Genomic DNA, 26,528 nt, shown 5'->3' with positions numbered 1-26,528 from the left:
ATACCTACCTAGTACATAGTTACTAGGCAATAAGTGGGAATTGTTGCTTCTGATGTTAGCTGCTACTTCTTCTTAAAAAGTGGAACTGAAGACTGAATGCAGGGGAATTAAGTGGTACTGGAGAATTGACTGGAATAATGAAGAGAGTGGTTTTGGAGTTTAGTGTTTTAGACTTGTTAAATTTGAAGGGAAAGTAGAGATCTAGCAGAAATCAGTTTGTGAGTATTGACAATAGTGTATTGAATGGTGAAATTGCCTAGAAAGAGGATATAGACATGATGCCGCAGGTAAAAACCTGGGTACACTCTCTGATATTTGAGGATTGGACTAGAAAATGATGAAGACCTTAAATGAGAGAGATGGAACCCTAAAGAAAACGAGGAGAAAAGGGTGTCACAAAGGTCAGAGAAAGAAAGAAAGCTTCCAGGAAGGAAGCTGTTTATACTATGAATTGTCCACAGGACAGCTTTGATAAGGGCTAAAATATATCCAATAGAAAAGAACAACTAGGAAGTCACTGGCAGCTTTCAGGGAGTGAAAAGGGCTAAAATCAAATTTCGGTGGGATCAGAAGTGATTGAAACATGATGAAATGAAGAGGATAAACAATGGGTTGAAAAGAATAAAAGAAAGAAGCATGAGTCTAAGAGGAGAGGTTAAGAATGTGATTTATTTTGTTTCAATTTAAGCCTATTATCAGACCCCAGGGAAAGATTAAGGAGGATAAGGACAGAAAACTGTGGTGAATAATTTTGTAACATAAATTTTATTTGACAATTTATCCCAAAGCATTGGGAAACAGTAGGTATAAAATTATAAGTGAGACACCAGCCCCTCTGTAGAGATGTCCATTGAGGTTTCTTGGGCTGTCCTGGGGCCATGATAGGGCCTCCCTCAATCACAGGGCACAGATTGGTGCCGGCTCACACCAAGGAAGTTATGACCTCTCTGTGCACATCTAGAAAGTGAACCAGGGAAACAATTCACAGATCCAGATGCCTGCCGCCATGAACACCAACCTGGTAAGACAAGTGCTGGTGAGAAGGGGTGAAGTCGATTCAAGTGCCAGCAATGTGAGAAGATAGGAGACTCCTGTCTTCAAAAACCCATCTTACATCTCAGTGCAAGCATGGGGCTTTTATTGGGGGGAGGGGTAAGAGGGAATGACAAGAAAGCAGAACAAAGAGATCAAAGGGAGATGGACTATTCTAGAATGTGAGGTGAGCTACAACAAACACATTCTTTTTGTCAGTGCTGTTAAGGGTTCTGGCATCTGCAGCATTCTGGAAGGTGAGCTGGCCATATATTGAGCAAGATAAAGGCCTCCTGTTTCTGGAATTATACTTGAACTATTTGGTTAGTTATTTAACGGCATAAATCTGATGTGACTGGTCAGAGTCACCAAGAGTTTGAATCTCCTGTTACAATTAACTGGACGTCTGAGTTCTTGTTTGTTGAGGTGTCAGTATCCCTTATTCCCAGAACCGGCGATTCCACTATATCGAGAGCTTGATCAGAAGTGAAAGCACAGAGTAAATCAGATACTTTTGATTTGTTACAAAATGCATAACTTTGATCATTAGATTGGTAATAGTAAATCATGGTTTCAAAAGTGTCTTCCAAGAATTTGCCAGGGCCAAGGATCTGCGAAGTTTCCCCCTGAACCAGATTTGGATTACAACTGAGAAGCATAATGTAGTCATTCTGACTCTAGCCCAAGTGGGCTGCCAGGGTGGTAATGAGGAAGAGAGGTCTATAAGGAATGGACTTCCAGGAAACCAGTAGCGGAAAGCAGGAGGATTCATTGGCCAATCATGACAGCTACAATGGAAAGTGCTCAGCGGGGGAACTTCTGAAAAACCCACATGTCTCTATGAACAAAGAGTCAGCTTTAAATATGTATATAACAGTGCTAGAGAGCATAAAAATATTTTACAACAGCATTAGTCAAGTAAGAATGTCCTACTTTTCCTTTCTCAGAGGCAGAAGAGAGAGTGAAAAACAGATGACCACATTCTTTTCCTTGGCAACAGAAAGCCTGCCTGCAGTAGAAGAGGCTTCAGCGTGGATAAGAGTTCAGGATTATGATTATTATCTAGGACTGGATTATGGCTTAGTAGATTCTCTATTTGTAATTTAAAGCAATTAGCTCCATACTATCTACAAATGACCAGAAAAGTCATGGACTGTTTGGATTTTTATATTAATGGTGGTAGAGGGAATGGACTCCTCCTTAAATAAATATAAAGAGACAAGAGAACACAAAAATAAACATATTTTAATAATAGACAACAAGTCATGTTAATTTGGCATATGGCACGTTTTGTTCAATAAGGTCCCGTGGAGGACTGAGTGACAGAGTCCACATTTAGGGAAACTGACTTTGAATAGCAAAGAGAAGAGAATGAAATGACAAGGGAAAATAATACAATGTAGTCAGAGGAGTAGCCAGTGTTGCAAGAACAGAAATAAGTTGGGAGAAATATGACTTACTGGGTCCCATTTTCTCTGGAAGCGATGAGTTTCCCTCCCGAGAAGAAAAAGCAGTATGAGGTGGTGGGTAGCTCAGAGGACAGAATATAGTAGAGCAATGGTTCTCAAAGTCTGATCTCCGGACTAAGAGTGCCAACATCTCCTAAAAATTTGTTAAAATGCAGATTAACAAGCTTCAGCCAGACCTGCTGAATCAGAAATTCTAAAAGTGGAACCCAACAATCTGTATTTTAACAAGACTATCTGATGATTCTCATGCACACTATAGAGTTGGGTTGCCACCCTTGTGAAGTGATTTTTTGTTTACATCATAGCACTGGCATTTATTGAATCCCTTTTGCAAATTCATCAGCCTCTCGTGTCTGTTTTTCTTCATTTGTAAGTCAGTGTGATTCAATGCATCTTCAGTCTTTAGAACAGTCGCTGGTACATTGAAAGTGCTGAACAAATGTTAATTATTATTGTTGTGGGAAAATGAAATAAAATCCCAATTACCCTTGTAACACTTGGTAGTTCCGATTAGTCTAATGTGCTTACTGTGCTGCCCCCTTAGTGGCATAGGCTCATTATTTTAGTTCTTTGTCACAAACTCTGAGTCCAGGATATGTGTTGTATTTTTCTTCTGTGTGCAATGTCTTTAGCAGCATGAGGCATGGACTCCGGGACAGGCTGATGAAAGAAATGGAAGAAGGAACAAACAATGTGTGCAGAGCAATGCATATAGGATTAGTCAAACTCTGTAGGAATTTTTAACAAATATGTGATAACTAATTTTTGAGGAATATTATTATGTTTTTGAATTTGGGGGGATATTAAGTATTTATTAAAAAAATATTACTAGCAGATTATATCAAATATAATGGTCTGGTGAAGGACCATTTATGTGATAACTAGAGAAGCTTGATTTCAAACATTTGAAAGAAAATGTCAATTTGCATTTATTATTTACTTAGATATATATGTCTTAATTTTTTTGTGTTTAATTATGCTTTTAAAGACCTATATCTTTGGATCACAATGTTAGTTACATAGATAAGTCTATAGAACTTTACTTGGTGTCAGTGATAAAACTACATTTGTAAATTTCCTATTTGTCTTTATCTGGTTGCTCTGTAAAAGGCTGGAAGTGTGTGATAACCTAATGACTACACTTTGAGAACTAAACTCCATTCTAATTATTTTGATACATGGGCTAGCAGGATAATTGATTGACACTAAGACCATGCAGTAAACAGCCAGCTAACAGAATTAGATTAATGAAAACATATGGTAATTACAACTGTGCAGAACAATTTAGAATCTGCAATGTAGCCTCAGGGTAAATAATCAAATGTCTGATCAAAGAGCAATTAGAGTTAATAAAAGTCTTATTGTGCGATTAGGATTAAGAAAACCTGTGAGATAAAATTGTAAAGTTTTAGGAGGGTATTTGATGAAAGATTTATTTCATTCTTTAAAAAGATTTTAGTCTTTTTAATTATTGAACTTTTTAAAAAGAGGGAATTATTGCATCCTTGTTTTTCACATAGCTTAAGAAACATTTCAGAATTTCCGTCCTGTGTTGGTGTTTTTACAGAGCATATGTACTTTGATTTAAATGAGTCCTCTAACTTTGACCCCTTCATTCATTGACAAGTAATTATTAAGCACTTAGTTGACGCTAGGCTCTAAATACGAGCTAGTACGTGGAGCTAGTGTCATATGACTCTTCCTCTGGCGCCCTTTTTCAGTGCCTGGCCTTCCTGATCATCCTACCAACTCCCTCCCACCCCAGTGACTGTCTATTAAATTACCCTTTATCTTTTTTCTTGTGACATTTTTTTGTATTCATGTCATTATGATAGATTTTCGCATGTTTGTGTGCTCATGTAGTTTCGCTTCACTGGACACTAAGTCTCCTAAGGACAATAACATTTCTTGTTCACTGCTGTTCTAAGTCTGTTACTACTGCAGTACTCCCAGCCCCTAGTACACTATTGCTAAATTCACAAGAATTATTTTTTAACTGACTATTTACTACACAAAGTGGGTTAGCTGATAATAAATCAGGGTATTCCCAACTGAGTTACATACAATGAGTGCAACAGAAGTTATGGAGATAAGATGGATATTCAAGATCTCTACGTTTGAAGTTTTTTTTTATTTGACTATACTATAAAAGTTATTACTTACCCCTACCTCCCCCAAAATGCACATTCAGTCTACACATAAAATTTTACATATGCTTTTATAAGAGACTTATTGACCAATGTATTTTTAAGGGTTTGCTATAAGATGAATTATTCAGCAAGGTTAACAACAGTCTTCTAGGAACAATGTTATTTGCTAGACCTTAGAGAGTATGTCAGTAAATACTGTCGCTCCTTCCTTTGAGTAACTCATAGTCTCATTGCATGTAAAACTCTTCTGGAATAACAGAATCAGAACTTGTGAACTATTATAGACAACATACTGATGAAGAAGCCATGCTCAGCATATTTTAATGCCTGAGCCCACCAAACTGTGAGTTAGTAGTAGAGCTAGAACTGGAACACAGATTTTCTGGTTCTGATTATTTTTTTTCACTTTAACTGGCTATAAACTGTAGTTATTATTTTACTGCTTCTCTGTCATGAATTAATATGCTTTACTGTGAGCCAGCTTCTCTAATTTTGTTTTAATTCTAGTTAATTTTCCTGGACTATACTAAAAAGCAAAATTCTACAAGTCATTGATTCTTTTCCTGACATCTGACCTTGAGGGATTTATAACCTTTTATGTTTCTTTTTTATTTTATTTTTTTATTTTATTATTTTTTTTTTTCTGCACCTTTCTGAAGCTGGAAACGGGGACAGTCAGACAGACTCCCGCATGCGCCCCACGGGGATCCACCCGGCACGCTCACCAGGGGGCGATGCTTTGCCCACCAGGGGGCGATGCTTTGCCCACCAGGGGGCGATGCTCTGCCCCTCCAGGGCGTCGCTCTGTCGCGACCAGAGCCACTCTAGTGCCTGGGGTAGAGGCCAAGGAGCCATCCCCAGCGCCCAGGCCATCTTTGCTCCAATAGAGCCTCGGCTGCGGGAGGGGAAGAGAGAGACAGAGAGGAAGGAGAGGGGGAAGGGTGGAGAAGCAGATGGGCGCCTCTCCTGTGTGCCCTGGCCAGGAATCGAACCCGGTACTCCCGCATGCCAGTCCGACGCTCTACCACTGAGCCAACCAGCCAGGGCTATAACCTTTTATATTTCTTAAATGTCATTTTCTCAAGTAAACCTTGGCAGTTCCTTTCATCTTTTTTCATTAATACTTTTTAAGCCTCTTAAAAATTAGTTTTTTAGATACTTGCAGATTATTAAGTATATATACTGTCACTTTATTGATTCATATGCAGGTTCAAGCACAACATATGAAACTCAATCTTCTCAGCATGACATCAAAGAAATTCACTCATTCATTCATTCCTTCATGTAACAAATATGTATCAAGTATTTACTATGTGCCAAACACTAATTCCAGGTATTGTAGATATATTAACTAGTAAGCAAATAGTCAAAGTCCCTTCTTTATAAGGTTTAAGATCAGAAGGGTAGATGGTAAACACACACACACATACAAACACACACACATTATATATCCATGACAAATGCTATAATAGAAAGATATTTATACTATGTTAATGTACAATAGAGCTATTTGACATTGCCAAGAAAATCAGGAATGGCTTCCTTGAGAAAATAACACTTAAGCTGGAATCTGAAGCATGACAGACAGTAAGCAAGTTAGGGGAAAAGGCATGTTTTAGCTGGGAATGCTGGGGAAGGGGTGCATTTGCAAAGATGCTCTGATGGGAGGAATATAGCAAAGGATAGACAAAAGAACAGTGCAATAGTGTAACCAGAGTACAAAGAGTGAAAGAAGTGTTTTATCCTGAGTTGAAAAAGTAAGTAGTGTTTGAATCATAGAGGATGATGTACAGCATATTAAAAAGTTGATTAACACTAACAGAAAAGGGAAGTTTTTAACCCGTAATTTAAATTTTCTATATTAAAAAATGAAGGTGGAAGGATGACTTTAATGGTCTGGTTTGTGCTCCTGGAAATCTAGTGATGATATTCACTAAGATTGGAACAAAGGACAGAGTGCAGACTCTGGGGGAGTGAGGGAAGAAAAATTATGCGTTCAATTCGGCCATGTTGAATTTGAGACGACCTTGAAATACCCAGGAGGGATGTAAAATAGACAGTTGGTTATACAAATCTGAAACTCTTAGGAATATTATGGCTTAGAGATATAATTGTATAAATCAGTTGTGACTAGATGATAATTGAGTCTATGAGCATGGATGAGATCACATAGAGAGACAGTATCAAGTGAGAAAAGGAGAGAGAGCTAAGAATCTTAGAGGAATGTTATCATTTTGTGGCTTGAAGGAAGATGAGAATGCCAATAGAGTAGAAAGAAGAGGTAAAGAAAAAGGAGGACAATGAGAAGAGAAGGCTTGAGAAATTATCAATCATGTCAATGATTATGAGTGACTAAGCAAGGGATAACAGATCATGACTCTATTCTTTCATAAGTAACCAATAAATGATATTTATTAACTGATAATTATAATTAATATCTGGTATGGGTGTGGCTTCATACAAATCTTGATCATGCAATACTACTGAAAACCATGTATCTCCTTCTTCTGCCTTCTCGGGCATTGGCCCTATCTTCTGCTGTAATGAGTGATAAGGAGACATTAAACATGGATCCCAGATTCTGGCTTGCACAACTGTTTACATAGTGGTGTTATTCAGTAAGATATCTTTACAGATGAGGAAACTCAGACTCCCAGGGACTGAGTGACATTTTGTACAGTCACATAAATGTAAGATTGAAATAACCTAGGACTAGGACCCAGATCTCTAACCAATAGCTCTATTCTAACCATTCTAACACCTCCTGTGTGCTATTCTTTTGTCTGATATAAATGTAAATGCTAAAAAAAAGGCATCTGGTTTTGAAGATTAAAAGAAAATTAATTGATTTGCTAAGAACATGCCAAGGAGCTTTATCCAAAAAAATAAAAAGAAAGAAAGAATAAGAAGTTGTATAATATATCATTTTAATACTTAATTACTCATGTATACTTTCTTTTTCTTGAAAGAATAAGGCTAAAGGAAAAAAAAATAAAATGATTTTAGGAGAAAAAATATAACTCCAGTAGTTTTTTATCATTTTAACTTTAACATATATCAATGCTTTGTCCATAGAACTAAAGAGTTCACAGATAAGAAGCCAGAGGTTGTCATGGATAGTAAATTTAGAGTAAGGGCAGTTAACTCTATGAGGGAGGGATCATTGATCATTCTAAAGAATAAGAAAGTTGAGAAATGATAAACCATGAATGAATTGATTGATGGTCTCTGCCAGACATACCCTGTATCAATTTCTGAGTTAACTGCTACCTGTCATATCAGTAAGGTTGATCCAGTTTTCATCTCTGCTGTGGGTTTTAGTGAAGGCAGTGCTGATATGTGCTGGAAACGTTTAAGTACCTTGTAAATAATAGCCTCTCTTACAGTTAAGTTTTGATTGCAGTTTACTTTTAAAAATATATTCCAAATCGAGGGTCATGCATTACATTTCCATATCACCGACAAGCTTTTCTTTGTTACATGGCAACATGATGCAACACCATATCCAGGTACCCATCTTAAAGAAAGCATTAGTCACTAGACAAATGAGTAAAATATGAATGGTCATTGAAAGATACTGGATAAAAGTAGAATGATAGACTATTGTAGTTCTAGTGTTTTCCTCATGAAAACATGTTTGTTTCCTAGTAATCTTATTCTTTCTCTTTAGATTAGAAAAAGAAACCAAATACAGAATAATTTAATCTAAAATTATGGCTTATTTATTTCTTCTGGTTTTCCTTTTTTTATTATTTTCTATAATCTCCTTAACATTTTTGTTTTTTGTTTTTGTGACAGAGAGATAGAGATAGAGAGATAGAGACAGAGAGAGGGGCAGATAGGAACAGATATACAGGAGGGGAGGAAGGGAGAGAGATGAGAAGCAGCAGTTCTTTGTTGCAACACCTTAGTTGTTCATTGATTGCTTTCTCTTATGTGCCTTGCCTGGGGGGCTACAGCAGACCCAGTGACCCCTTGCTCGAGCCAGCGACCTTGAGCTCAAGCAAGTGAGCCTCTTCAAACCAGATGAGCCCATGCCTAAGCTGGCAACCTGGGGTTTCGAACCTGAGTCCTCTGTTTCCCAGTCTGATGCTTTATCCACTATACCACCACCTGGTCAGGCACTCCTGAACATGTTTTTCATAAAATAATCAATTTTAAAATTTTCACCTTTATATTTGAAGGGCAACATATGACTTGGTCTTAGATGGGCATAAGGAGGCACTGTCACTCAGCAGGTACTAAAGAATTACAGTATTTTTCACTTCATAAGACACACTTAGGGTTCTAAGGAGGAAAATAAGAAAAAAAAATCTGAACTAAATGATGTGTTAAAATATTTAATAAAATATACCACAATGTTTCAACAATGTAAACTCAACAGCAGTATTAACAACAATTAGCACTGTTATTATCAAATGAGAAGAGACTTTAACGTTCAAATACTCTTCGAGTTGTCTGGGAACCCCAGGAACTCATCATTGCTCATGCCAGAATCTAAGAAGCTCAGTCACTCACAATCACTGGTATAACTTTCTTTGCTATTTTCATGTATGATACCATCTTCAGTGTCCTCTAAGGCATTGCTAATGCCAGATTTTTTTGAATGACCGTACCACAGTTTTATTCTTCACTGACTGCCATGATGTTTTCATCCATTCACAAGCTTGAGTGATAGTGGGTCTCTGCATTCGTTCAGTTGGTATCAGGTCATGATTACCAGCAGCCATCCATTTGTTCCATTCTTCTCGCATAAAGACTTTAAACAGTTTGTTGATGGAAACATGGAGAAGTTGCAATTGGCTGGTAAGACCCCCAGGAATTACAGCTGGATGAGTCTCCATTCACTTTAAAGTTTTTTTTTGTTTTTTTTTTATGGTTTTGCTAATATGTGCTCTAAACTGGTCAAGCACTGATAGGGCAGCAGGTGACGTCAGCACTTCACACAGAGCCCCAGCAGCTGCAGCACAGCCCTCCACCGCTGCAGTGCGCCTCTCACGTCTGCCCTGGATGAGGCCAGATGAATGCACCCACACAACATCACCCGCCTTCCCTCCTGCGCTGCGTGTAACTGTGGGAACCGGAACCAGGAGAGAACTCTGTAGATGCCGGGGTTCTGCACGCCACATGGCGGTTATGATTACGCTCCCAATAGCGCTCATTCTACATGTTTACTGGCACAGCGCCCCATAGGAGCTTAAGAAAATGAACATTCGCTCCATCAGATGCACGGGCATTTCCCCCTCTACTTTTTTGGGAAAAAAAGTGTGTCTTATGGAGCAAAAAGTACGGTCACTAGTAAGCTACTTTATGTATGCCATGACTACCAGGTACCCTTTCTTTAAATTTCTTCAAATCAGTTGTTGAGTGATTTCTAAGTTTCCCTGGATATGTAGTCTGTAAGTGGAAAACACTGGTCCCACTCCACTCAGGAAATGCTTCTGGTTTGAGTCCTGTGTATACTCAGAGGATTAGTACAGAATGTCCTTAAATGTTCTCCACGGATGTCCTGAGCTAGAAACACCGGATCTTTTTTTTTTTTTTTCTATTTTTTCTGAAGCTGGAAACGGGTAGAGACAGACAGACTCCCTCATGCGCCCGACCGGGATCCACCCGGCACGCCCACCAGGGGGCGACGCTCTGCCCACCAGGGGGTGATGCTCTGCCCCTCCGGGGCGTCGCTCTGCCGGGACCAGAGCCACTCTAGCGCCTGGGGCAGAGGCCAAGGAGCCATCCCCAGTGCCCGGGCCATCTTTGCTCCAATGGAGCCTCGCTGCGGGAGGGGAAGAGAGAGACAGAGAGGAAGGAGGGAGGGGGGTGGAGAAGCAAATGGGCGCTTCTCCTATGTACCCTGGCCGGGAATCGAACCTGGTACTCCCGCACACCAGGCCAACGCTCTACCACTGAGCCAACCAGCCAGGGCCTAAACACCGGATCTTTGTTAGAACAGTAGATCTCTAAGTCTATCCCAGACCTTCTGAACCAAACTCTCTGAGCCTGGACCCAAGGAGTCTGACCGAAGTGCTCATCTCTCTCTACCTGCCTCGTGGGCCCTATGTTCCAGCCTCCTGTAGTCTCTGATTCATGCCAAGTATGTCTCCAGAACAGACTTTGTGAAGCTGTTTCTCTGCCTGGATCTCTCATTTCCCAACATTCTCAGAACTGGTTCTTCTGCTCATTCAGGTCTCATTTCAGTTGTCATCCCCATAGAGTAGAGTGTACCGACCACCCAAAGTAAACTCCTCCCCTCACACGATTTTTTCTCATTAAAATATTTTATGTTTGTCAAAATATTGAATAATGTCAAATATTATTTATTTATTGTTAACACTTAGTGTTTGTTTCTTTCAATCTACACTGAAACCTCACTATATTCTTTAGGCCAAACAACTGAAGATTAGACTTTAGGAACTCCATTGAGATACTGTATCTCTCAGGCTTTAAATTTCTGCATATACAAAACAGGAATGAGACTACATTAGTAGCCTATTCTGGACTTAACAAAATGCTAATTCATTAAGGCATAAATGTTGATTCACTAAAAATTATGCAAGAAATTTCAAAAACCTTTATGTTCAGAAAATGTAGGAAGTGAAAACTCCTCTCTCGAGATTCACAATACCCATTTGCAGTTTTAAAATATTGAAAATCCTCTGGAAAATAAATCTGTTTATATTGACTTAACCCAGCATTCCTCAAACTTATCTCACATTATTTTTCTCTTGCAAAAGCTATGAACTAATATTCCACAAAATTTAGTATGAAATGCTGGACTACATAACTCCAAGTATGTGTTCTAGTTCATATGGTCCAAATTGTCTGGTGCCACAATTCAGGCATGCTCACCATTTATTTTAGAAGTTCTACAATCTCCCCCGCAACTGACTTACATCTGTAGTAAGTGAACTGTGGTGACTGGAAACTTTCTTCTTTCCATATGGGGACCATCTCTGAGGCTTACGCAATCCCAGAAAAGGAACAGTCCCTCCTATTAGAGAAGGTGGAAGCAATTTCTCAGTCCTGGCAATTTCTGAATCTCAGAAGCTGCACAAAGATTCAAGAGTTCAAGCCAAGAGAACCTTTATCCTGGTGGCAGAAATCCATTTTTTTGTGCCAGATAATAGATCATTAGAGCAAATTTGTCTTTTTCTGTAGGGAATACACACTGAAAAAAGCAAAACAAGGAGTTTAAAAGGCTTCTCTTTCTGTCATTTATACAATATTGCCATTCTTCAGATGACTATAATGATTTTGCTCAAGAAAATTTATGTTAAGTGTGAAGTCATGCATTTGGCACACAAAAAAGTAATTTTAAAGAGAAACTATTAGACTCTGTTATATGTTAAACTATATCTCCCCAAATATATATAGGTCGAATTGCAAACATCCAGTACTTCAAAATGTGATATTTGAAAATAGGGTTATTACATATGTAATGAGTTTGAAGTTAATAAAATAAGGTCATACTGGGGTAGATGGACTTCTAATCCAATATGACTGCCATTCTTATAGAAAGGAGAAATTTGGACACCAAGGCAAACATGCACAGCGGGAAGGTCAAATGAGAGATACAGGGACAAGATGGCCATCTACAAGTCCAGGAGAGTTCTGGCATAGATCTTTTCCTCACAGCCCTCAAAAGTAACCACCCCTGCCTACACCTTTATTTCTGACTTCTAGATTCTACAAACATAAAACAATACCTTTCTATTCTTAGGGCCAACAAGTTTATGATACTTTGTTTCAGCAGCCCTAGTAAAAGAACACAGAGTCAAAATGTTGAAATCCTGTATCAACACTTACCCAATTACTAGATGTATCTCTCCCTCCAGAATACCAACTATCTGAGTGGTCTTGGGGTGCTACAGAGCAGGTCAGTGAGCAACCATCCTCAGACCACTGTCTTCGGTTTGTGTGTGCTTGAACTGCTGGTAACTCAAGTCTGGGAGTAGATCCCTTAATGACATTTTGGTGAATTTTCCTTCGCTGTTCTAGGGTATTCTGCTTCAGTTGTAATAAGCAAAGATTGGAAGGAAGTACAAATATTTGCAAAAGCAAAAGGCAGTAAAAGTACTTTGAAGTTCACTTTGTACAGCCTCATAAGGTTGAACATAGAAAACAATTGGAGAAAACACTGCCTGGGGTTTTTAAGTGGAGGTGAGAAGAAGGCGGTAGAGGAAACTGAAGTGAATCTTCCCTGAAATGATTAGTACCATCGACTGTTTCTTGAGGATTGGCCTAATGTAGTTTCTACCTCTCAACCTAACATGGGCAGAGCTTTAACAAAGTGAAGAGTCAAATTGCTCTTGTCATTAATTAGTTCAGATACTACTTAAAATCGACTTTGACCCTGTTATTGAATCAAGAAATCCAAATCTGAAGGAATGACGGAATCAACTATGAGAATACTACCAGCTGGGGAAATTAGAACACCATTTAGATTTTGCAGATAGGAACGGAACTCAGTGCCCATGTATAACTCTTATTTAACACTAATTTCAATATAAGAAGATTGGCATGAATGTGGAAATAATTATATGAATAACATCTAGGTTTGAATCCAAAAGATTGCAAAAATTGTCATGACTAATTTTCTGTTAGTCTGTTTACAGGCCCTTTCCGTCTCAGCTAATCCAGTTTACTTTAGTAGAGCGATATCATCTATAACATCACCGTTGTCACCATCAGTTTTATTTCCCCAATGAAATAATCATTCAGTGCTTTTCTCCTACTGAAGCAGTGCAAAGACCAGTGTGCAGGCCCAGCTTTGTGCTGTAGTTATTTACAGGTATATCGTTACATTGAGAACATGGCATACTGAGATTCGGTTGGACTTAGCAAATGACCTAATAGTTCTTCTCGGTTTTATTAGCAAGGAAGGTCTTATGTCCTAGTTCTCACTTGCTTTGAGAATTAATGAGATGGTCAATTATTCATAGCTTTATTGTTAAATATTTCAAATTCCTCTCCTTATCAATGGCAACATTTTAAAGCATATTTTTATTATATAAAAACTGGTTGGTTTTATATAATGAAGCCAGCTCTGCTCACATGACTAGAACAACAATAAAAAATGCACAGCTACATTTTAGGAAAGCTCTTTTTTTTCCCTACCACCTAAGGTAAAAACTACCCAATTACTGACTATGCCCACTTTTGAATATGTTTTATATGCTCATGAGCAAATTCTTATTTTTTTCCAAAAACATAGGAGAATTGGGGACACCAACTCAGCAGTGAACAGAAACATGTTCACAAAGTTTGAGCTGTCTCGTCGGATAGCTCAGGGAGCAGAGCCTGGAGTCACCCAGTTTGCTTCTCTATGTGGGAAAAGAGTCACGACAGATGGTAGATTAATAGTTTAAATGTTCTTTATTTTTGTAGAATAAAAGTTAGGGACAGCTTTTTCTCTAAAAAGAAGTAAAAGTGAAGATTTTTTTTTAAATTCTGTCTTCTACTGTGTTTGTCAATCCTTTATAACGTCCTGTTGTGTTTTCTTAGGGCTTCCCATAGCCACTATTTTTAGCCAATTCTAGGAAGAGTGAAGAAAAAGAGCAAGTTGCTCTGACTTTAGCTGGAAGGATCAGGGCAGAAGGACTTCCCCTTGTTACCACAGGCTGCCTATAACAACTTCAGAGGATGGCATTTGTTTCAATAAATGAAAATGATGCTTCCTAGAAGCACACCTGTTCAGGCAGAAGTTAACCTTCTCTCTTTTACTGTCTGTTCTCTGATCTACATTTCTGTATTCCATATACCAATAGTTGTGTTTTGGAAATTTATTTATATCTGAATAAGGTTCATCTAGTTCTATCTTGAATTGCACTCATCCATCCTATTTTAATTTTCCTCTTAACAGCACACCTTTTTTTTTCTTTTTCTGTGCTACTACTGCTCTCTCCTAAGCGTATAATTAATCTCCTTTCCATTTTTACCTACCATCCATATCATCTTATTTAGCCACTTCTCAGCCTTGCTTTCTCTCTCTCTGTTGTCCGATTCACTTTTGTTTCTCTCACTTAGAATATTGAAGGACATATAAGCAGAAACGACCAGCCAGCTACAAGAAATCTTCATGAGGCAGTGCTGAATTTGGTGACTTGACCAGGCTTTGATTTGGTTAACTTCATTCTGTCACTTCTTTCACAGGATGTCATTTCTTAACTAAACCCACAGAGCCTGAAGTGTGAGGCCTTGTTATCTTAGAATAAGAAATCCAATAGTCACCTCAATTGCTATATGGGCATTAGCAAGACTTGCACATTCCTTACCTTTAGGCAAAGCTATACCCAAAACAACTTGAGTCAGTTTTTATTAAGAAATGATCCTCAGCTAAGAGAGTTTGAAAACTCTTGTCCACTACAGAGACAATTTTGACAACAAGGTTATAATATTTCATCTGTTGACAAAATTCCCTCTCTGGCACTTGAATAGGAAGTCAAGTGTTTGGTTTTTCCTCTGATGTTACTTTTTTTATACTTCCATGTCTGAGTAGCCTCTTTTAGGACTGATGTGTTCTTTTCTTAATTATGTTGATACATAGAGTCAAGTTGTAGTCCAACTTGCTTTAACTTTAAGATAACTTTGTATATCTTCAGTCTCACCCTCTATAATGCTTAGAAGAGTGTGTTCATCCAAAGGTGAGCAAAAATCCTATTTGCATAGGCTAAAGCTATAAAGTCATTTAAAAAGAAGTCTAAGAAATGCAGTATCAGGGCAAGTACAGCAAGCAGCTCAATTACGTCATTGAAGACCTCCCACACACCCTTTCCCTAGGCTCAGTGTTTTGGTTTTGCATCTCATCACTCTCACAGCATCAGCTCCACATGGAATAGCACACGAACCAAGAAAGGAAGGAAGAGAAGCCAAAAGTTCGCTCATGTTGGAGCCCACCTTTTAGCAGAACCATTCTTGCACGCCACCTTATTTAAGCTCTCCTTCCTACTTTACTTCTCTTTGAGCAGACCTTGATCACCAGCTCATCTCCTGACAAACTATCGGCATAGGAGAATAGGATTAGCATAACTAGTTTAAAATACCATGATCCACCCAAAGCAGCTGGGTATTTTCTCAAGATGGGAGTAGGGGATGGAGTTCTCTTAACAAGCAAGAAGTATAAATGACTGCCAACCACATCCCGTTAGGTGACTGTATCTTAAGGAAATGTGACTTGCTTTATTTTCAGATGCTTAGGGTGTGAGGCAACTTCAGCATTTCCCCCAGGCACTGCTTACATTATCTATATTTCTCTCATCCACACTCTGCCTGTTGACTTTTACTCTATCTTGTTTGAACACATTTTAAAAAGGCATAGGTCAGTTTTATAAAAAGATACATTTTATTTGATGCAAACATACTTAAGATTTCAACTAATTTAAAAATTTTTACATGGTTCTCATAAAAATCCTAGTTAACAATGTTCCACTTTCTTAAAGTTTTATATTTCAGAAAGTCTAAACTTGTTTTGAATATTACAGGATGCAGCTAGTATTATGAAAGTTGTTTACTCTATTGGCAACGTGGTTATAATGGCAGTTCAACCAATATATACCTTCTTGAGATAATTTCATTATAATTTAAAAGAAAAATTAGTCAACGACTCAAAGTTGTTTGGTATGAAATGTGCACATATAGTTATGAATATTCATAAATATTTTATCTTAATAAAATATAGTAATATAATTTTTTCTTAACAAAAATAATGAAAGAATGTTTTTGAGTCTGTTTTGTTTTTTTATTAAAATATTTTTCTAAACATACTGATTTTTTATTAGACTTTATTTTTTAAAACAATTTTAGATTCACAACAAAATTAAGCAGAAGGCACAGAGATTTTTTTCATAAACTTCCAGCTCCCACGCCTATGACCCCAATGATCTACCTCCCCATCAGAGTGGTACATTTGTTACAATTGACAAACCGACACCGACACAGCATTATCACCCAGCATCCATAATTTGCATTAGGGTTCACTCTCAGTGTTGTATATTCTTTGAATTTGAAGAAATGTATAATGATATTATAGTACCCTACAGAGTAGTTTCTCTGCCCTAAAAATTCTCTATACTCTACCTACTCATACCTCTTCTCTACACATACTGATTTTTAAAATGTTAAAAACATTAATAAATTATATAGTCTAATAGAAATACTTTTCAAATCAATAAAATATATCATCTACATGACTTCTATGCATTTTAGAAATTGTATGTGTGATTCAGTATTTTAAATTTAATATGAATGATGTCAAAACACAGTGTGCCAAATTCAATAATTCATTGAAAATCTCTAGAGCAGGACTGTTCAATCAAAACTTTTGTGAGGATACACATGTTCTACATCTGCTCTGTCCAGAAATCACCATGTGTATCTATTGAGCACTTGATACGTGGTTAGTTAAATTTAATTAATCTAAATGGAAATAGCCACTTGGGGCTACTGTCCACTGTATTGGACATCACAGATCCAGAGGAAGTATAAAGTAGATGAAGAATACTTCTTTATAAGTTTGTAAAGCTCTCAGTGTCCCCACTCAGAGTGTAGAGATGATCTCTAGTACAATGAATCCCAAACATTAAGACACAGAAGAATTACCTGGAGAACCAGTTTTACATGAAGACCCTCAACACCAGAGCTGTTTAATCAGTAGCTTCTGATTGGAGCTTGGTATTAAACGGTTCTGATACAAGTGTTCTGAGAGCCACACTTTGAAAGAAACTGTTCTAAAGTCCGTCTATATCTTTTCCCCAGTTTGTCCAAAAGAACCAGCATTAGCCACTACTGTCACTTGAACATGACTTTAAAACATTTCTGTCTTTTTGACCATAATTCATAGTAAGAAATTAATCTATCATTACCCAGAACACATACATACATGAACACATATATAAACTAAAAATGTATATTTGTATGTATGTATATATACATATATATGTTCATATGCTGTTTATGATCATATATAAATAAGTGTATCATAAATGAATATATAGAAATATATAATGTGTGCATATATACACACATGCAAAATACACATATTTCACAAAAACTTATTTTCCTTTATTAGTTCAATGAACTCTGACCTTTTACATTATACTCTATTTTATTTTTAAAAAATCTGGTGAGTGGCCCATTAAAATGATTTATGACTCAACAATGTGTCAGGATTCAAATGAAAAGTTTGTGGTAGATAGTCATGATTCAGGCCCTGAAGTTGCACATGTGACCTCAGGGCAGAGGCATAAAGACAGCAAGTGGAGAAGGCTTTTTATGGCCCAGCAGAGCTAAGCCATGGCAACCCACACCTGGCAAAGAAATTTCTGACTCAACAGATGCACCACTGGCTTTCTTCAACCCCTTTTATGTGATTTAAAAATAAACTGTGTATATTTTTATTGTCTAACTACCATAAAAATCAAACATAAATGTCTCATGTAAGAATTGTTTTCATAAGTAAAATAAGATGATTTCTTTTTAAATATGATGAATTTGTCCAAAAATAGATATTGTGGTGACTTTTTGTGCTGAATAGTAAATGAGTAGTTGTACAGCACTCTCAGTTTTTAATGTATTCTTTCATTTTTATAGAACCAGAAAAGACAAGAATATATTAGTAACATACATATAGTCTTAAGTTATGTTCATTGTAAAATACCAAATATTTATCATGTACCCTTAAGACAAATAATGCAGCAATATTTGTGCTTATTTGTTAAAAATTAGCCTGGAAAATATTTCTGTTTATAGCAATATTTGCCTATTTTTTTTCTCCTGTTAGAAAATATCTTAATTTTATCCACGTGGGTTATAAATCTGAAGCAATTAAAATTAATGATTGTGTGGTATAATAGAACAAGAGGATGTTTAATCCCTGGGAGATAAATGGTTCTTCATTATCCCTTATTATTTTTCCTACTTCTTGTTAAAATATGTAAATAAATAGAATAGGGACACCTTACAAGCATTTTCATTATTGTGATATCACCATTTACTCTTATAATGAGTGGTCTTCACACAGTCAGGTCCCATATTCAGTGATACAACATTTTTATAGAAATGTCTTCAACTGGGAGGGGGTATATAAACCATTGTACAGGTCTATTCTTCATGAGTTTACTTGTATGTAGCCTAGGCAATTCATCCATTTAGTTATTCATGTTGCTACTTGTGGTTTGTAAAAGCTATACCATGGGTGCTCTAAAAGGTCTATTTTATGCTAATTGAATTTGTAGCATAAGGTCAGATCAAATTTGGACATGGGATTCACTCTCCTTGGTGCAGAGCAGACTAAGTTATTATCAAATGAAATGAATAGAGTTATTAGTGGTTAGGTCAACTGTTGAGAGAAAGAGCAAATGTGTGTGTGGGTGTACTTAAGAGTGCTATGGTAACTTTTGGTCAGTAGATGGAGTTGCACATCCCAGAGAGTTTATTTTCTTTTTTTATACTTCGGCTTTATTCAAAACAGAATATATGTAGATGGCGTACAGCGGAAAACTAAGAATAACTCAGCTTTTTTATTTAATAATTTAATAGTAAAAATGTGTGGGTGTACATACACACATATATCCACAATTAAAGGCAAACACATTTTTTGTCTCATGTTATTGTGGGTAGATATTTTACATCAATCAACATAAAAATATAAGTGGATTGCCAAAAAGGATTTTTCCTGTTTAAATTTTATGGAAAAAATAAAATAAATTAGAAAAATAAATGAGTTTTATATTTGAAACTTGTAAAACACAGACAATATATTGGTACATTTTACTTAGTGAGATTTTTTTGTGTGTGAGAATTCCATATTTAACCTTGAGAACAAGCACAAAAACCTAATTAGTAATGCATTAACTCTATTTTAAAACCCATTAAAACTTAGTTCTTTATCTTGCTTCTGATGGCAAAATTTTAAGCTCCTATGTTATTCATGCCTCTTTTACAGTGAAACATTTTGTTTAGCAAAGACTGAGGCAAATAAAGTGACAGCATTAGTACTTCATTTCTCTCCACCAGCATCTAATTCCTTGGCTTTCAGTTTGAACTAAAGATGTGTGCCTTGCCTGAAGGGGACAGATTATTTTTTGTTTTTAAAATTCTGAACAGTTTTTGGAATAACATGAGCAATTTACAAATGTCAAATAATTAAAATAAAATACAAAGGAAGGCTAGAACATCACAGCTTTCCAGAGAAAATGTCTAAAACTACCATTGCAAAACAGAACAGAAAGCAAGGGATGAAAGAAAAAAGTTAGGTACCAAACCTTCATTAGATATTTTTAAAAAATTGAAAACAAAGTTAAAGTTTCTAATGCTTATTTTTATCTCCTGTTCATTAGATTCTCATATCACTTCTGTGAATTTTTTTGGACTAAAGTTTTCATTTTTTCTACTATCAGTTTCTTAGAAATGATCTAGCAACCAGGTTATAGCTTGCAGTGTTTGGTTGCATATGCGAGAAACTTACTAGACCTAGCTTAAGCTAAAATAAATTTTTATTAAATCATTATTCAGGTGTCATCAAACCCAAAGGCCAGAATGCCATTTTTCCCAAGTAAGGAATTGCAACCCATGACTTAAAATCTGATGTAAGCTGTTTGTCTCTCTGTGCACAGATCTCATTCTTTCTCTAGAGTCCAACTTTCTCTTTCAAAGGTTTATGCTCCTGAATTAATGTTTCAAGTCCAGATGCATAAAGGGAGAATGAATAGATGTCTATGAATCTAATTCTTAAATTCCAAAAAAGGAGACTCTGAGATTGAATAGGTCAGGTCCAGAGAAATGTGTCCAGATGGCATCCCATTGTACAAAATAGCTGCAGCGGACCTTTGGCCATGAATGAAGTAGTAATTAAGGAAAAATTATTATAAACTGGTAAACAGTCTAAAATATCTCTGATTAATGGTAGACTGCTTTGTTTTTAATCATAACAATGACTCTAGTTAGATCCAAAATATCAACAAATATGTATTGAATGACCAGTGATCACTATCTAAGCGTTAATGTATTTGAGTTGTCATTTTTTAAAAATTGAGAGTAAAGTTCCAAATCACAAATGCTGTCAAATAGAAAACTTCTCATTCCTTCTGTTCAATGGTTGTGGGTCAATATAAAAAATTTACACAGCTTTTCCAAACATTTTTAATTATTTCCATTTTAAGACACTTATAGTATATGTAGCAGCAAGGAAGTGATCTTTGCTTAATTGGGGCTTCCCAAAGCTTTCAGTGCATTAGAATAACCTGGAGGGTTTATAGAAGTGCGGATTGCTCAGGATCACACCCAGAGTGTCTGAGTCACTAAGTCCAGAACAGGACCCCAAAAATTTCCTCTAGGAATTTCTGCAGGAGAAACACCCCAACAAATTATAATCTGAGCCCCTAATTTGTACAAGAAAAGGTTTTTCAAATAATGAGTTGTGACATGTTAATGAGTGGTGAAATCAATTTAGTGGATTATATCCATCATTTTTTCCCAGGAAACAGGGTGGAGATACCAGAGGACACCTTATACTGAAGGTAATTATTACACTGTGAACCTTCTCTTTCACAGTACAAGTCATGGTCATAAAAATTACAATAAAGTGCATTAAATCACTTTTAGAGATAGATGAGATATAAATAATAAGAAAACTTATCTTTGAATTGGGCTTCAGGGCACTTCAGTGAAAAATGGTAATGATGGAGAAGCAGTATTTTCATCTTATCATCAATCTAGAGATTAGTTACCCAACAGAGGAGACACAGGAGGTCCATATTAATTGATTAGGATTCTACATGTTTCAAATGTTTCAAGTCATAACACTTTTGAGCTGGATGAAACATCCAGAATCATCTATAAACTATCTTTATAGAATCCTAAGTGTATATTAAGGTTTCAGGAGTTGCTCAGAATTGTCAAACAGAGGCCACGAGAGAGGGGCTCTTTGTCCCTAATCTTACTTCAGTTAAAGCCTTAATAAGTGTATTCTGGGGTTAACAGTGTTTATTAAATTCTTACTATGTTCCTAGCACTATTTTTAGTATTGTACTTTCTCATAACTATCCTATTATCACCCACAGTTTTCAATTGAGAAAACTGAGTCCCAGTGAGTTTAAGTAACTTCCCCAGGTTTCCAGATTATGTTTTTAATTGTTATAACTCTCACAGCACAACTATACCATATTCCAAAACAAAGAAACTCATTCTTAAAAGATACTGATCTAATCCAACCACTTAATTTAAGAAGGACATAGCCCAGTGAAGAAAAATTCTAGATTTAATCTTCATAGTTGCAGGAGATCCAGGGTTACAGTTGAGATCCAGTTTGTTTAGTGCTAATCCCATTAAATAAAGATTCAAAAGAAATCTTGCCCATTGTCGATACACTTTGACAACTACTGTCCTGGTGGGCAAAATAATACCATCAGTACAGATTGCTCTATGAATTGAGCCACATTTGAGTTTAACAGACAACTTGGCTATGGCTAGCCTTCACAATCTGGAAAACCTTCTGGGTACAACTCATCATTTGCACTTTACCGAGAAGGAAAGTGAAGTTCAAAAAGGATAGACAGTTTTCCCTGTGTTAACTTCTTAATAAGAAGCACAGTTAGACTTTACTCTCTGGACAGCCTTCCTTTTATGCAATTTGTTCCTTTTAGCTTATCCATTGATATTTCATTTGCCAGGTACACCATTGTCATATTACTTTTGAATTTAAAAGTTGTTCACTTTAGAAGCTGCTTTTCCATTCTGATGTGATTTATCCAAGCCTAAGAAACACTGTTACATCTTTAGAACAAAACTTCTATATGTCTTGAATGTTTAAGTAGAGGAAATAATTAATAATATTACTTGATTTTAGCAGGCAGCTAAAATATATTAAGAAAAAATGGTACAGTGTAATCTCAAAGTTAGGCTTCAATTGATTATATGTATCAAAAAAAATATCACTTTTGTTATGCCCAAATTATGATAATATTATTTTTTGCGAGCTCAATAGAGGTTAGCCACCTCTAGTCCAGTTATTGCACAGAATCCCCAGATCACTGATGTGTATCCAGGATTAAATCAATTTACACTGTTCTATTTACATCAGGGAGTACTGCCTGTCCCAATAACTGCTCCCCTTGAGTGAGAACACTTATGGTGTGCTAATGCCAGTTCTTTAAAAGCTTCCAACCTCTGAGATATTGGTCTGATTTTCAACTCTGGACAAGGTGAAGGGAACAGCATTCATTCATACGTGTGTCCCCTGAAATTCCATGCTGAATGTTATCACTGCTGTCTGAAAGCACTGTTACTTATAACAGTCTATGAAAGGTGCCCTGCAATCAATTCCTTCTGATGCTGGTCTTTAGCTTCTACACTCCTATCAGTAATTGTACACACTGATAAAAAAAACACACACAAAAAACATACTTACTTCTCTAAGGGCCAGTGGCTGTCATCAGACCTAGGGCATGTTTTCTCTGTACTTAAACATCTGTCCCTATAGGCACCATTCTATCCAGAGATGCAATGCAACTATGCATGCATGCTCCATATAGTAACTTTTGTTATTTGATGCAACAGTTGAACTCTTCAGAGATACAATTAACTAATCATATCCTTTTCAGGAGAGGGTGGGTGCACAGAAGAACTGACTACCCACAAGGGATTTCCAGCAGCTTTGATGAAAGCTTTTAAGTACATTTTCCCCCAACATCTACCCAGCAAGGTTTTAAAAGTTGTTGAACTTAATTTCATTTGAAATTGCAGTCCTAATGTTATTGGTCACAAATAACATTAGAAGAGTTCTAGGAGATAATTTTAGCTTTAGTAGCTCTGAATCTATGTTTTAAATAACAAGGAATATAATTTCAACTGTATATCTTGTAATAATAGAAAAACATAGTGAAAGTAAGATGATGCAAATAATAGATGTTTCATAGAATATAATGTTTAAAAATGTGAATTGCTGATTAAAAGAACTAAAAATATTTTTCAAGAGTGATGGCTGAAGGGTACCTTTATTCTCCTACTGCCACTTTATTATATTTTTAAATCCTTGTAACATTTGGGAATTTACCTCTTTATTTGCCTCAGAGTCAATTTATAAGACAAAGAGATCAATTTTCTTTCTAGTTATATCTCACTTCTGCGTAAAGCTGAGCATTACCCAGCATGATCACTATTTTATTCACAGAAGTGCTGCAATTGACATTCAACTAATTCCAAGAATTGAATCCACACTTGAAGAATGAAAATGCATCATAGGGCAAAGCATTTCAAATTACAATGGCATCTCCAAAAGAAGAGTAAGAACTTAATTCAAACAACTTGGTAATTGCATGGCCTTAATTGGTTAACTTAAGTCAAACAATTTGGTAATTTGAAGAAATGGTAGAAATTTATTAATATGACTAAATTTTAAAACCCCTTTAATGCAAGGAATCATAACAAAAAGTTCCATGAACACCTTAAACCTTTTATTATCGCTAAACATGTAAATACACATTATTGTGCCAATCTTTTGATGTAAGATCAAAGACTTTCCTTTGTGTACTGGCCTACTAATGTGAATTCTTCTTATTCTTTCTCATCTATAACACCCTGACTACAGATTTCTAGCTTCCATTTCTTTAAAATGAAAAGACCTTAAAGAAAATTACTTATCACTATAAGAAAAAAATACATTTAAATTTTACTGAGTTTTCTGTTTTCAATTGTAGTACCTCCACACCTAATTTGCAACAACTTGAGTTTCTCAAAGCATTTATGTTCATTTCTATAACAATGAATATTTTCAGTTACATTTATTATCATCATTATAAGAAATAATTAATTTATATACGTAAGCAAATTCAACTGGCAGAAACAATGCTGGGAACAATTTTGGCAAGCAGATAACTCCACTTATGGAAAACAAATGTTAGTGGGTGAATCACAGAGAATTCTACTGTCTCCCAGATTTGCTAGGTTTTGGGATGCAATCAGTCAGTTTACAAAGGTAATAAAAAGCCTTGATTAATCAACACAGTTGAATAAATGAAGGTTAAAAAGTTCTAATATGCTTATTAATAAATTATCTATGCATCTTGTATAAGGTAAAATATATCAAACTCCTAATGTGATAGTATTGAGCACCTATAAGGGAAGAATTCAAAGGAGACAGGGATCCCATTGGGTGAGGTGTGGAGAGAAGAATTCATGAAGTTAGTGGAACTTAAATGACAGGTGTATTTAAATACTTGAGGTGAAGGAGGAGAGGGATAAAACATCTGAGAGGAGAAATGTGGCAACATGTAGAAATCCAGACATGTGTCAGGTGTATTCAGCACTTGGCCAGTATTAAAGTACTTTGAGTAAGGGCTAAGGTGGTCACTAATCTTCTCTTGACATTTTCTAACCCCCAAGAGATCTAGGAAGCCCAACCAAGGACTGCCTGTGTAGTATTTGCAATGTGGTACTTCAGCTTACTGCACGCTGGCCCTCAACCACCCATCCCAACCACTACACACAAAGTTCAAGTCTACTTTGTTAGGCTGAAATGCAAGATTTAATTATACCAAGGAGTCATCAGCAAAAGACATCTGTGAAATACACAATCCAATATCTTTCACAGAAGATAAATTTGAGAAATCAGATGAGGTCAAAATTAAAATAGGTTTTTAAACAGCCATACTAAAACTTTCATGTTTATCCTTAAAGATTATTATAAAATGATTTGAATTAGCTACTTAGTGAGTTAAAATTTTAGTTTTTTAAAAATATATCTTTATTCTGAATGTAGTATGCCTAAAGAAGGAAATACATCCACTAGAGAGAACTGTTAAAAGGCAATTAAACAGCCCTGACCTGTTGGCTCAGTGGTAGAGCATTGGCCCGGCATGTGGAAGTCCCAGATTTGATTCCCAGCCAAGGAACAAAGGAAAAGCACCCATCTCCTTCTCCCCCTTTCCCCTTCTTTCTTTCTTTCTTTCTTTCTTTCTTTCTTTCTTTCTTTCTTTCTTTCTTTCTTTCTTTCTTTCTTTCTCTTCCCCTCCCATAGCCAAGGTTCCATTGGAGCCAAGTTGGCCAGGGCTCTGAAGATGGCTCCATGGCCTCTGCCTCAGGTGCTAGAATGGCTCTGGTTACAACTTAGCATGGGCAGAGTATTGACCCCTAGTGGGCATGCTGGGTGGATCCCTATCAGAAACATGTGGGAGTCTGTCTCTCTGCCTCCTCGCTTCTCACTTCAGAAAAATACAAAAAAAAAAAAAAAAAGGCAATTAGAATAGACAATTTACATAGTGCTATATATAGTAAAGAAATTGCCCTGGTTGAATTACTCATTGGTTAGAGTGTCATCCCAATTATCCAAAAGTTGTGGGTTCTATCTTGGGTCAGAACACATATAGGGAAAAGAAAAATGGCATTTCTCTCTCTCTCTCTACCTCTTTCTCTCCCCCCTTCTTTTCTCTCAAAATAATCAGTAAATAAAATTTTAAGATATATAAATTGAATCAATAATTAATAATCTTTCAAAACAGAAAGCACCAGATACTGATAGGCTGATTGATAAAATGATATCAAACACTTAAGAGAATTTTTTCAATTCTCTGCAATCAATTTCAGAAGATGGAACCCAAAATGATACTTTCTAACTCATTCTATAGCGCAAAAATTACCCTAATACTAAAATCAGATAGTAAAATTCCAAGAAAAGAATATTACAGTCCTATGTCTTTTATAAACATACAAACAAAAAATTCTTCATCAAAACATAAACAAATAAAATATAATATTGTATAAAAAGAATTATATATCACAACTAAGTGGCATTTATCTCACATGTGCAAGTCTGGTTCAACATTCAAAAATGAATTAATATAATCCATCACTGCAACAAGCTCAGGAAGAAAAACCACATGATTATATC

General features: G+C 36.3%; 1 protein-coding gene across 4 annotated transcripts in view; it reads left to right on the top strand.

Annotated features, from left to right (window-relative positions):
• Positions 1-26,528, top strand: part of NLGN1 (neuroligin 1) — a 999,306-nt gene that overhangs the window by 632,191 nt on the left and 340,587 nt on the right. The gene's annotated exons all lie outside the window — the stretch shown is intronic.

The sequence above is a fragment of the Saccopteryx bilineata genome, chromosome 8 (genome assembly GCF_036850765.1).
Source record: "Saccopteryx bilineata isolate mSacBil1 chromosome 8, mSacBil1_pri_phased_curated, whole genome shotgun sequence".
Taxonomy (NCBI): domain Eukaryota; kingdom Metazoa; phylum Chordata; class Mammalia; order Chiroptera; family Emballonuridae; genus Saccopteryx; species Saccopteryx bilineata.
This window is presented reverse-complemented; position numbering and strand designations above follow the sequence as displayed.